General features: G+C 41.0%; 1 non-coding gene across 1 annotated transcript; it reads right to left on the bottom strand.

Moving 5' to 3' along the window:
- Nucleotides 1-10,753: 10,753 nt before the first annotated feature.
- On the bottom strand, nucleotides 10,754-10,826 carry TRNAF-GAA (transfer RNA phenylalanine (anticodon GAA)). The gene has a single exon. It is a non-coding gene; the product is annotated as a tRNA-Phe (tRNA).
- Between the last annotated feature and the right edge of the window lie 440 nt (nucleotides 10,827-11,266).

Raw genomic sequence — 11,266 nt, 5'->3', positions numbered from 1 at the left:
CTCCAAGTCTTTTATGAGCTTTGAGAAATTGATGGTCTTGTTTTAGCTGAGGTGGCTGGAGAAACACATTTATTCTTTTAATCAAAACCCAGTAAACAGATGATAAATAAAAGAGGAAACCTCTTCTCTTTTATTTCATTCACTGCAAGATAATACTTTCCATTAAAGCAGTAGCAGTGGAAAACTAACTGGAAGCACAGAGGATAGAGATGCACCATTAACAAAAATTAATAAATGTGGTAATTTGTGGTAAATTTGGGATGGAGATTCCACCTGCCAACTACTGAACTTCACTGCTTGCACTAAAAACATCTGAGTGGCAAGTGGGGAAGGGTTTGCTTCCTAATAGCCTTTTTGCATGCAAAATTAATTATTTAATTGTTTTAAAGAGTGAATGGTCCTTATTTGCTCTGTAATCCTTTCCCCATCATTACACCAGAGGTTGTTGTAGAGGTGGTCTGGCTGTTAGACTTTCAGAACTGTCACAGCTGAACATTTATTACCCACCTGGCAGGAGCCAGTCTCTGAGATCAATACACACACCAGACATGCACTTCAGTGGTTCTGTTCAGTACACCGACAAAAATATCCTCAAAAGGCTCCTAGTGTGCAGCAGTTCTTGCTCTTAATGCAACTCCTACAGCAATAAAATTAATAAACAAAATAAAGTAGTGATAAGTGATTCTGTGAGTCTGAAGCAATAGCTATTAGTTCAGATCCACCATACTAAATAAAAACTGGCAACTTCCCCTGCTTCACTGAAAGCTTTCACTTCCTTCCCCCTCCACCTTCCCTGGCTCTGTTGTTTAGCCATTTTTATAAGCATATATAATGAAAAAAGCCATGGTTGTTGTGTCTGTGGTATTCAATACTTCCATGGATGTTCAACCATTCTGCCACAAGAAGTTTTTCATCAATGCAGCAAATTATTGCCAGCATGTAGCTAAAGAGTTCATCCACACCATGAACACTGTCATCAGCACTTTTAGGTTCTCAGATCTTTATATGAAAAACTTACTGTTTGACAGACAAACTGAAATATGATTCTACCTCATTTATGGAGGCATAAAGCATGTTAGCAATACCATGTATTCTGAAATGGGTTTCAACTCACCTCACTTTGGATTCAATTTACCTGGAACTGGCTTTTTTCTGCTGCTCTTGACACAACATGTGAAAAAGACAGAAAGTATGAATAGCTGCTGAAAAAATATCTTGAAGAAGCTCAGGAGTTATAAATGAAAGAACTGGCTCAAAATCCCTCTGAAAGACACTCCTCCCCATCCCTCTCAGCACCAAAATGCATCTCTCTTCTGTGTGAAGGATCTGTCTTTGAATCTATCAGACAAGGTCTTGTACCAAAGTTACCCACATAATATCTGAAAGCAATTAAAGTGAACGCTCACTTATCAGCATCACCAAAACAAACTCAAAATACACAGATAGCATTCAGCTAACCAATCAAACCCCTGAACTGGTGGGTCTATATGCAAAATATGTGTCCAAGCAACAATTTTAATCAAAGCTGGTTCAATTCAGACACTGATAGGAAGGTTTCTACATCTATTTGAAACCCTATATGAGACAGAAAGAGTAAGCACAGAGAAAGGTGAGGTACTGAGGCAGGCAAGATAAGGTAAGGCAAGAAAATAGGTTTCTAATGTAGTACATAAGGAAGGAGAAATCTGCTGTTTTTAGAGAAGTTGTAGTGTGGAAAAGGAACAGCAGGTAGAGGATGATGGAAATTACTTAGTGTGCAGGGAAAATAAAACTGAGAGTAGAAGAGTGGCACATGTGTAGATTTTATTATGATTACTCCCCTCCGTCACAACCACATAATTCTACAACACTGGGAGCATGCAGTCCTGGCACAGATGTAGCAGCAGTCTCTTGCCCTCAGTAATGCATTAGCATTTTAGGAGTGTCTTCCCTGGCTGAGGGGGAACACCCAGACAAACAGAAGGAGGATGCACAGATCCCACATCCCGGCGTCACTGCGTCGCCAGCAATGGTGGTTTCTGCTGCTGCATGACACGCCATGAGGAACACACTGAACAAAATTACAAAAAGACAATTGTATTTCTACTAATCACTGGAAAACAGCAGGCACTGTCCATTCTTCAGTGTGTCACTACTGAGAAGTTCCTCTGTTTTTCCCACGCAATCACACTTAAATAAAGGAGCTGTTTTTGGGGCTGCACAGAATCAGCACTATACCAGTTTACAAATTAGTAACCTGAATGGCTTTCTATTTACTACAGAGTTTCACTATGCCTTGAAAAATGGGTCATGCTGTGTGTTGGTACTACTGCCCTGAACCATCAAAGGACTTTTCAGGCAGCCAATCTGAGCACATGAGCCATGCTAATTAACCAAACTGTGATTGCACTGCCTTATCCACAAGCACTGGGCTAGCATGCCACAGTTTGGCAGATGGGGAGCTACAGGAGTGGTTTCTGTGAGAAATTTCTTCTAAAAATTTCTTCTAGAAATTTCCCCCATGTCCAAGAGAGCCAAAGCCAGTTGGCTCCAACGCTGAGCCCATCAGTGAAAGTGGCAGCACTTTGGGGATAACAGATTTAAAAGGGGAAAAGAAATTACTGCATAATGGCAACTGCAGACAGAGAGAGGAGAGAAAATATGTCAGAGGGAAAGCCCTGCAGACTCCAGGGTCAGAGAAGAAGGAGGGGAAGGAGGTGTTGCAGGTACAAGAGCAGAGATTCCCCTGCAGCCCCTGGTGCAGCCCATGGTGAGGCAGCTGGGACCCTGCAGCCCATGGAGGTCTACAGGGGACCAGAGACCCACCAGCAGCCTGGGGAGAGCTCCACACCAGAGCAGGTGGATGCCTGAAGGAGGCTGTGATCCTTTGGGAAGGAGGGTCCTGGCAGGACCTGTGCAGAGAGGAGGCTGTGCTGTAGCAGGGCTGCTGGCAGGACCTGTGACCCTGCAGGAACCCCCAGTGGAGCAGTCTGTTCCTGCATGACTGCACCTGTGGGAAGGACTCATACAGGAGAAATTCATGGAGGACTGTCTCCTGTGGGACCCCCCCAGGCAGAGAAGCAGGGGTATACTGTGAGGAGTTCTCCTGCTGAGGAGGAGGGAACAGAAGAGACATGATAGACTAACCACAGCTCCCATTCACTGTCTCTCTGCACTGCTGGTGGGGAGAAGGTGGAGAAATTGGAGTGATGTTAAGCCCAGGAAGGGGGAAGTGTTTTTAAGATTTTATTTCCCCCCAGGAAGGGGGAAGTGTTGTGAGGAGAAAGTGTTTTTAAGATTTTATTTCTCATTGCCCCAATCTGATTTGACTGGTACTAAATTATACTAATTTCCCTGAGTCTGTTGTGCCCATGATAGGAATTGCTGAATGATCTCTCCCTGCCCTTATCTCAACCCACAAGCCTTTCTCTATATTCTCTCTCCCCTATGCAGCTGAGGAGGGCAGTGACAGAGTGGCTTTGGAGGCTGTCTGGCATCCAGTGAGAGTCAACCCAACACACCACACATCTGAGCTACTGGATAAGGCTGGCACATCTGAAACTGTGTTCAATTTTTAATTACAGTTTTTAGGATTTACTCTGAAAGTACAGGAAAACAGTATTTCAGCTACCTTGTAGTTTGGATTCATGCATAGGGTGATCCCCCACAGAAAACTTCTCAGCCTGTCATCAAAGGCTGGCAAAGAAGTTTATCCATATGCCAACACATTTCTGGGACAAATACATTCACATATTTTTGTGGCAAGAGAGGGAATAAAGAAAAAGAATACTCAAAACTACAGGCAAAGAAATCACTAAACACAATTCACACAAGTAATACAGGATTCCTGAGTAGTAAGTAGGCAGCAAGTTCACTTTTTTTTTCCTCAATGACACTATTGTTTCTCAGGCTCCTTCTACTGTACTCAAGCACAGATTAGTATCAAGCCAGAAAAGTATTTGGCCTTTGGAATTTTGGAAAGAATTTTGGTCAAAATAAAATATTCTACATATAAACTGGCATGGAAACCAGTATATCAACAGAAGAGTAAATAAATTACATGACAATTCATAATGACTCTAGAGATAACAAGAAGAAAGATCATTTTATAAGGAAACCTGTCGCAGAGGTTTTCAGACACCTGTTCATGTTCTAGGTTTCCCCAATCTCCTAGCAAATGTATGTCTTTGGGATCTCTCAACAAAAGCTACTGCCCTGTCACCACCTTACCCTTTGTCTCCCTGTCTGGTATGTGGGAGAATGAGGTCAAAGTCTGGAATGTCAGAACAGCTCTGAGGATCTCATGATCCTGCCATTGCATAGAAACCCTCTTCTATGAGCTATGAACAGTCTCATCATCTCCTGGCTTCTCATATTTAAGTTATTTATCCAGTCCTTTTCTAATGCACGGAATTATTTTCCTGAAAACCAACGTATATGGTTTAAATTATTTATATGGAACAACATGTTCACATGTTAGAAGAGAAAAGCAACTCCGAGAAGAACAATATGCATGAGAGGGCTACATTTAGACAGAGGAATTCCCCCCAGATTCTTCATGGATTCCTCACCAGGCCTTGTGGTCCAGCTGAACTTGCCTCCCAGAGGTCAGGATCTGACTGCAGTGGGAATTCCTCATTATTTAAAGACACACACAGTTCCAGAGCTCCGAATTTGTTGGCACTTTGCTTCTCCTCTCCCCAAGGACACATGCCAGCTGAAGCATGTACCCTGCACAACTTGAATAGAAAGTCCTACACTCATAAACTGCTTTGGTACAGCACATGTCAACTTTGTCAACTTTGTCAAAGTTGTGTCAACTTTGCCAGATCTCTCCACAGCCTTAAATAAACATTATTTGCAGACACATTTTTACACTTTTAAGTCAGGTGTTGCCTTACTGCGGTTTTATTCATTTCTCTCTGAGATAAAGATTGAGCGCACTTTCATTTCTTTTGTAAGATCTTTCTTTCATCCTACTCCCTCGTTCAAGATGTCTGAGAAACTTCTTCAGTGATCGTGACTGAGTATCATCATTTGGTTTATGGGACTCAGTACTCTGTCACTTCCTAACTAAACAAGCCCACTTTTTCCAGTGCCCATATTATGTAGGAACATGGATATAAGCTTAAACCATTTATAATTTAGATTAAAACAATGCTGACTGGCAGATCAAACTGTTGCTGTGGCGACCACCTATCCAAAGACAGTTTTACCTTCAGAATTATTTAATAAGATTCTATCCTCGGCTTACTATAAAGGCAGACATAGAATACAAAGCATGATTCACTTAAGAAAGACAGAATCTGGAAGGTAAGAGAACTAAATCTCAGTTACCCTGATATTCACCAGTACTCTATGAAGGGAAAGAAGCACCTCCAGGGAACAGCACACCCCATTATCAGGCAGGCATCTTGGCAAGGTCTTCTGTCCCAATTTCTCTACCTTGATATTAAAAGGAGGTAAGGGTGACTAGTTTGACTTCAGACAGTCACTGAAATTCTAAATGTCACTGATATCAAATGAATGTCACTAAATGGCTGTGGTAGGGGAGGGCCTGATCTACACAGAGCAGATCTCTGCCAGTTTACAAAAATGTGAAGTGAAATAGGTAGGACAGAGTCTCTTGTCTCAATAATTCAGCTATGAAACAAACTGTCCCTGTCACAGGGGAAGAAATATGAAGAAAGAAATCCAGATCTGACTGTACCTTATTTTTAAAAAACTGAAAGATAGGACAAGTATTTGAAATAATATCTGAAATTATAGTCACAGTGTAGTTTGTTTCGGAACCTTACATTCAACTTCCCAGAGCTTGATCCAGAAGACATTCTTCTCTCACCATTTTTATTCAAAATACTAATGCTACTACTTATCCCAACAGAAAATATAAAATGGAACAAAATATATTCATCCCTCATGTCATGTGGTCTAAATTCCAAGACCATTGTGAACAAAGTAATGAATGCTCCCTTGCTCTAAGCAAGAGGATGTATGTACATTTAAACAAAAAATATAATGTTCCCCCTGGGGTTCACTGAGGGATAAAGGCAGCATTGATGATCTTAGCTAGACTGAAGGCTAAGCTTTAGGCATCCCGAATTTGCCTTGGTAACTGTACCATAAATTCAATAGTTCTACATATAATGGAATAAGAGTCCTACATTATTAGAAAAGCATAAAGTAGGAACTCTGGAATAGATCACTGAGAAAAAAAAATTAAAAAGGAGGAGGAAAAAAAAAACAATCACAGCCCAAAACTCCCTAGGAATGAGATCAAATGAGGTTCCTGAGCAGAACTCAAACAAGATAAACAGATATCCTATTCTGCTCGCTCACAGGGGGACAGGGGAAATAAAAGACTTGAATGTAAACTATTGGATTCTAGAAATGCATCATCAGCTGAAAATTTTTGTTGCCTTTTTACTGCATTTATTTCCCAGATAATTGAAAAGCACCATTCTAGCTCTTCTACAGGATCAGAAACCAAATAGACTATAACTAAGATTTGTCATTAAATACATAAAAAACCTAAATGTGACTCCTGACTCATGTTTTCTAAACCCCTTGTATCTGTCCCATTATGTAACTAAATGAGATTTACCAGATATCTGTAAACAGTGAAGGAGACAAAGTCAGAAATCTTTCAGTCAAGAGACAGAAACAAATCTTTTCTAGCAAACAAACCCAATTTTTAATACAAAGAGAAGGAAATTTTACTGCTGAGAGGTAGACAAGACAGTAACAACTATAAAGTGCAGAAATTCCTTCAGGGACAAGGAGGAGACTTTTTAAATTATGTAGATGTGCAGCTCTACAGGGGGACATGGAGGAAAAGGAGGAGCACTTCACACAAGAAACATCTGAACTTGAGCCTATGGACAACACCAGGCACAGCAACTTTGTCCCACCACTGTCAGAAATTCCAAATAGAGGTATTTCACAGTAAAGCTTTGAGCTTCTCCATTATTTGTCATGTTCCATGACTGCAGCAGAGCCAGGAGGTGGGGTGTGCCTCTCTCTGATCCTCTCCTTCTGCTCCAGTTTTCATGCACTTGAAACAGGAGGCAAGGATGGCCATGGAAAAAGCCCATGAACCAAATCCACCAGATTTTGAATCTTTGCCTAAGGCTGAAAGCACATGAAAAGGTTTTTTTCCTCTGAATCCCTGCCAGGTATTAACTTCAGTATTAGGTGGACATTTAAAAAAGCATATGTGAATTTATCTGTAGGAGCAGAGAAGCTTCCCAGTTGCAGAGAAGGAACTTTGTGACTAAATCATAAAGGCCTACTCAGACAGCCTGTATTTGTGTCCTAGCAGGGGGTTCATCTTGAGGGAAGAAGCTGATAGAAAAATAAATGGAAATGTTTGCTGGCAAGAAGAGGCCCAGAGTGCAGCAAAAAAAGATTGTGTAAAGAAGGTACAGCTGAATGAAAAACTGCCTGAATATTCTGTGACAAGCAATAAAGCAACACTTGAGGTTATTTTCACAGAACCTGCCAAATCACATTAGAAATCTGCATCAAGCCCGCAAAATCAAACAGACAGGAGTTAAAAAGTTCCAGAATTGGGGTTATCTCTTAATTTTATCCTCTTCTTTCACTTCAGGCCTTACTCAGTGTGTGCAACCTAAATCCCACACCAAACAAAAAACAAGATTTTCTTCCCCCCTTCCCCATGGCTACCACCATTAATATTTCAGTGCTCCACAAAATTTCTGTTTAACATCACAAAAGCTCTGAGATTGGAATTGCCATTACAGGTAATATTATCTTTATCAATAAAATAGAATTTTCAGACACTAACATAACACATATTTGTCATAGATTCTTGTGCCTGGGTACTCCTGCTAAAAATCAGACCCACACCCTTCCTGGCCCTCGAGGAACTCAGAAGCAGAGGAGACCAAACCTCCAGAGCAGCATGGGAGGTTACAGCCAGACCACTGCATAAAAGCAGTCCCTTCATAGCAAATGACCCTGAGCTGTCCCTCAGGGTGCCAGTGCACAAGCCAAGCAGAGAGTCAGAGGTCTGACACCCAAGCTTGCACCATGACTCTCCTTTATTCAGCAGTGTGGAAAGGCCAAAAAGTAAACAGCCCTTCTCTGGGTTTGCTTCTTTGATCACATATCTGCAGGAAATTAATACCTCCCTAACTCTTCCCCAAAGCACTATAAAAGTCTTTGATGAATAATTGAACACTTTTGGCCAAAAAAAAAGCTACTTAACATTTCCTTCCATCCTTGAGTACTCAAGTACTCAGTGTGCAGTCTTAATGTTATTTCAAACCCTTAAAAATCCTTTAGGAAAAATAGTAATATAAACAGTTATACTACCCCTTACATGTCTTATCAGTAAGGAACTAAGTAACACTACCCTTGCTTTGTACTAATTAGATATTCATCTGCAGCAAGTGCTCCTTGTATTGGACAAGTAATTCAATACCAGTGCTTGTTGTGATGCTGTGATTAGAAAAGGACCAGTGACACCTTCTCATGAAGAGATGAAAGATGCTGAACAGAGAAGTAAAGGAGATGCTTTGCTGCTGTGTTTTGCACTGGTGACATCAATATTGAAAGTCCTTTCTCTGTATATTCTGGTGTCAGCGTATTAAAACATGTATATTCATGTTCTGGTGTCAGCATACTAAAAAGGTCACCAGAAAAAATAAACCAAAGGCAGGAAAAAATGTCTTAAAGACAGAAAAAATTTAATTTCTTTAGCTTACCAATACAAACGTGGGTGCTGACTTGACAGTTTTGTAATGACCAAATGCCAGGTACCAAGAAAGGTCTCTGATCTAGCAGAGAAAAGGTTTAACAAAGGGTAGGTCCAGATTAAAGGTATATATTTGAAAAAATTGCAACAAATTACCAAAGACAACCAATGAACTGTCCGCCTCTTCATGTCTTCAAATCAAAACCAGACACTCTCCTTAAAAATATGCTTCAGCAAATCCAAATTATTTTTCTCAATTTACATGTAAAGAAAGGATCAGGAAGAAACAGATGAATGGTAAAGACGAGGTGACATTAATCACCAGCTTTCCTGGCCTCAAAGTTATTCATTGGCCTTGTGAAAAACGCCAATCTTTAAAATTTTAAAAGTTTAATAGTAATAAAGTGGTTACAAAAAGAGTAATATAATGAGAGTAATAAAAATTTGGACAATTAGAATTTAGGACAATATGAGACAATAAGAACAAAGAGTTATGGACAGTCCGAGTACCTCTTTCTGGACAAAATAAGCCCTAAAAAGGACACTCATTAACAGAGTGTTTTAGCCCTTAAAAACAACAGCCTGTTGCATATTCGTATACTTCATACATGGTGCATAAATTCCATTCAAACAAAGGATTCCATCAGTGTCAACTTCTTCCTCTTAATCCTGACGGTGTCTTCATGGCAGAGCAAGGCTGGAAGAAGTTCATTTCTTCTGATAAGGGAGCAATAAATTCCTTTTCTCTGAAAGATTTAGGTGTCCTGTGGCTGCTACCTGATGCAAGTACCTCAGTCCTTTCTTTAAAAAAAATCCCACATCCATAGTTTCTATTTTGACTACAAAAGTTACATTTTAACTACAAAACTAAATTTACCATACTATTAAAACGTTAATACAGCACTACTACTCAATACAACATAATACATATTGTGAAAAACACCAATCACTTGTTTTTAAAATTTTAAAAGTTTAATAGTAATGAAATGGTTATAAAAATAGTAATACAATTAGAGTAATAAAAATTTGGACAATTTGTATTAGGACAATATGAGATAATAGAAACAAAGAGTTACAGATGTCCGGCTACCTTTTTCTGGGCAGAAAAGGACACACGAAAAAGGACACATGAAAAAGGACACACATTAACAGAGGATTAACCCTTAAAAGCAATAGCCTGTTGCATATTCATATATCTCATACATGATGCATAAATTCCATTCAAACAAATGACTCTGTCTGGTCAGTGTCAACTTCTTCCTCTTAATCCTAACGGCGTCTCAGGGCTGAGTGAGGTGGGAAAAGTTCATTTCTTCTGATAAGGGAGCAGTAAATTCTTTTTCTCTGAAAGATTTTGGTGTCCTGTGGCTGCTAATACCTCATTCCCCTCTTTAAAAAAATATCCCACATTCATAGTTCCTATTTTAATTTCAAAAGTTACATTTTAACTGCAAAACTACATTTACCATACTATTAAAATGTTAATACAGCACTACTAATCAATACAACATAATACATACAGTAAATATCTGCGTAGAGCCATATAATATGCCCTTTTCACACTTTTTGTGAAGTAAAATAGTTTCAGCCATCTATTGAGAGTAGAGGAACAGTGAGGTCCGGGAAGTTTTGAAGTGCGCTTCAGATTTTGGCAAGAAGCAACCTCTAATCGTTCTGTCCCCGTCCCAGTCCCCTCGAGCCGCTCTTTCCCCCTCTGCCCCTTCCCTCCCGCTCACCCCGCTCCTCATCACGCAGTTTCACTTTCCCTTCTCCCGTCCCTGCCGCCCTGAGGGAGGGAAGGGCAGAGAGGGAGCAGGAAGGAAGCTCGCTGCTTTCGTTTCCTCCACCCTAGATAAAAAGCTTGAACTTAGAGGAGGCGAAAAGGGAAACGGGAAGGCAGGGCACGCTGCGCCAGGAGCGACGCTGTGGGTACGAGCCCGCAGGCAATTCCCAGGTGCTGCCCAAGCCCCGGGGCGCTCGGAGCCCGCGGGCCGGGCCGGCAGCGGGATCCGCTCGCCGCCTCCCGGGAGGGCGAGGAAAAGAGGAAAACGGCTCTGCCGAAACCCGGGATCGAACCAGGGACCTTTAGATCTTCAGTCTAACGCTCTCCCAACTGAGCTATTTCGGCTGCCGTGGTCGCCCCTTTGCGGTGAGATAATACTAATCTATTTCTCCACACCCGTCACCCAGTCGCTCGTAGTTTATAGTCTAAATAAAATGGTTGTTATCGGTCCTGCGACGCTAGATGCCGCAAACGAATCAATGACGGGTCCCCGCAAACAAAATTACGCCGTAAGCCAAAGACAAAGCTGCAGTAACACAAAATTGTGTATATACAAATATCTATGCATAATGCACACGTTAGAATGAAGGTGTTTTGGCAGTGGCTCCGTGGATTATTGCGGGTGGTAACAGGAACTAGAACATCATGTGGGACTCAGGAGCATGGAATTGGCAACATTTTACCTTCAGTTTTCAGGGATTCTATTTTAATGCCTGAAAAAATATGTGCAAAGATGATGGTGTCACAAAAATACATGAACAGGAAGGGCACCTGCACCTTCTTGT

The sequence above is a fragment of the Molothrus ater genome, chromosome 2, assembly GCF_012460135.2.
Source record: "Molothrus ater isolate BHLD 08-10-18 breed brown headed cowbird chromosome 2, BPBGC_Mater_1.1, whole genome shotgun sequence".
NCBI lineage: Eukaryota > Metazoa > Chordata > Aves > Passeriformes > Icteridae > Molothrus > Molothrus ater.
The sequence above is the reverse complement of the archived record's forward strand: the minus strand, read 5'-3'. Positions and strand labels throughout refer to the sequence as shown.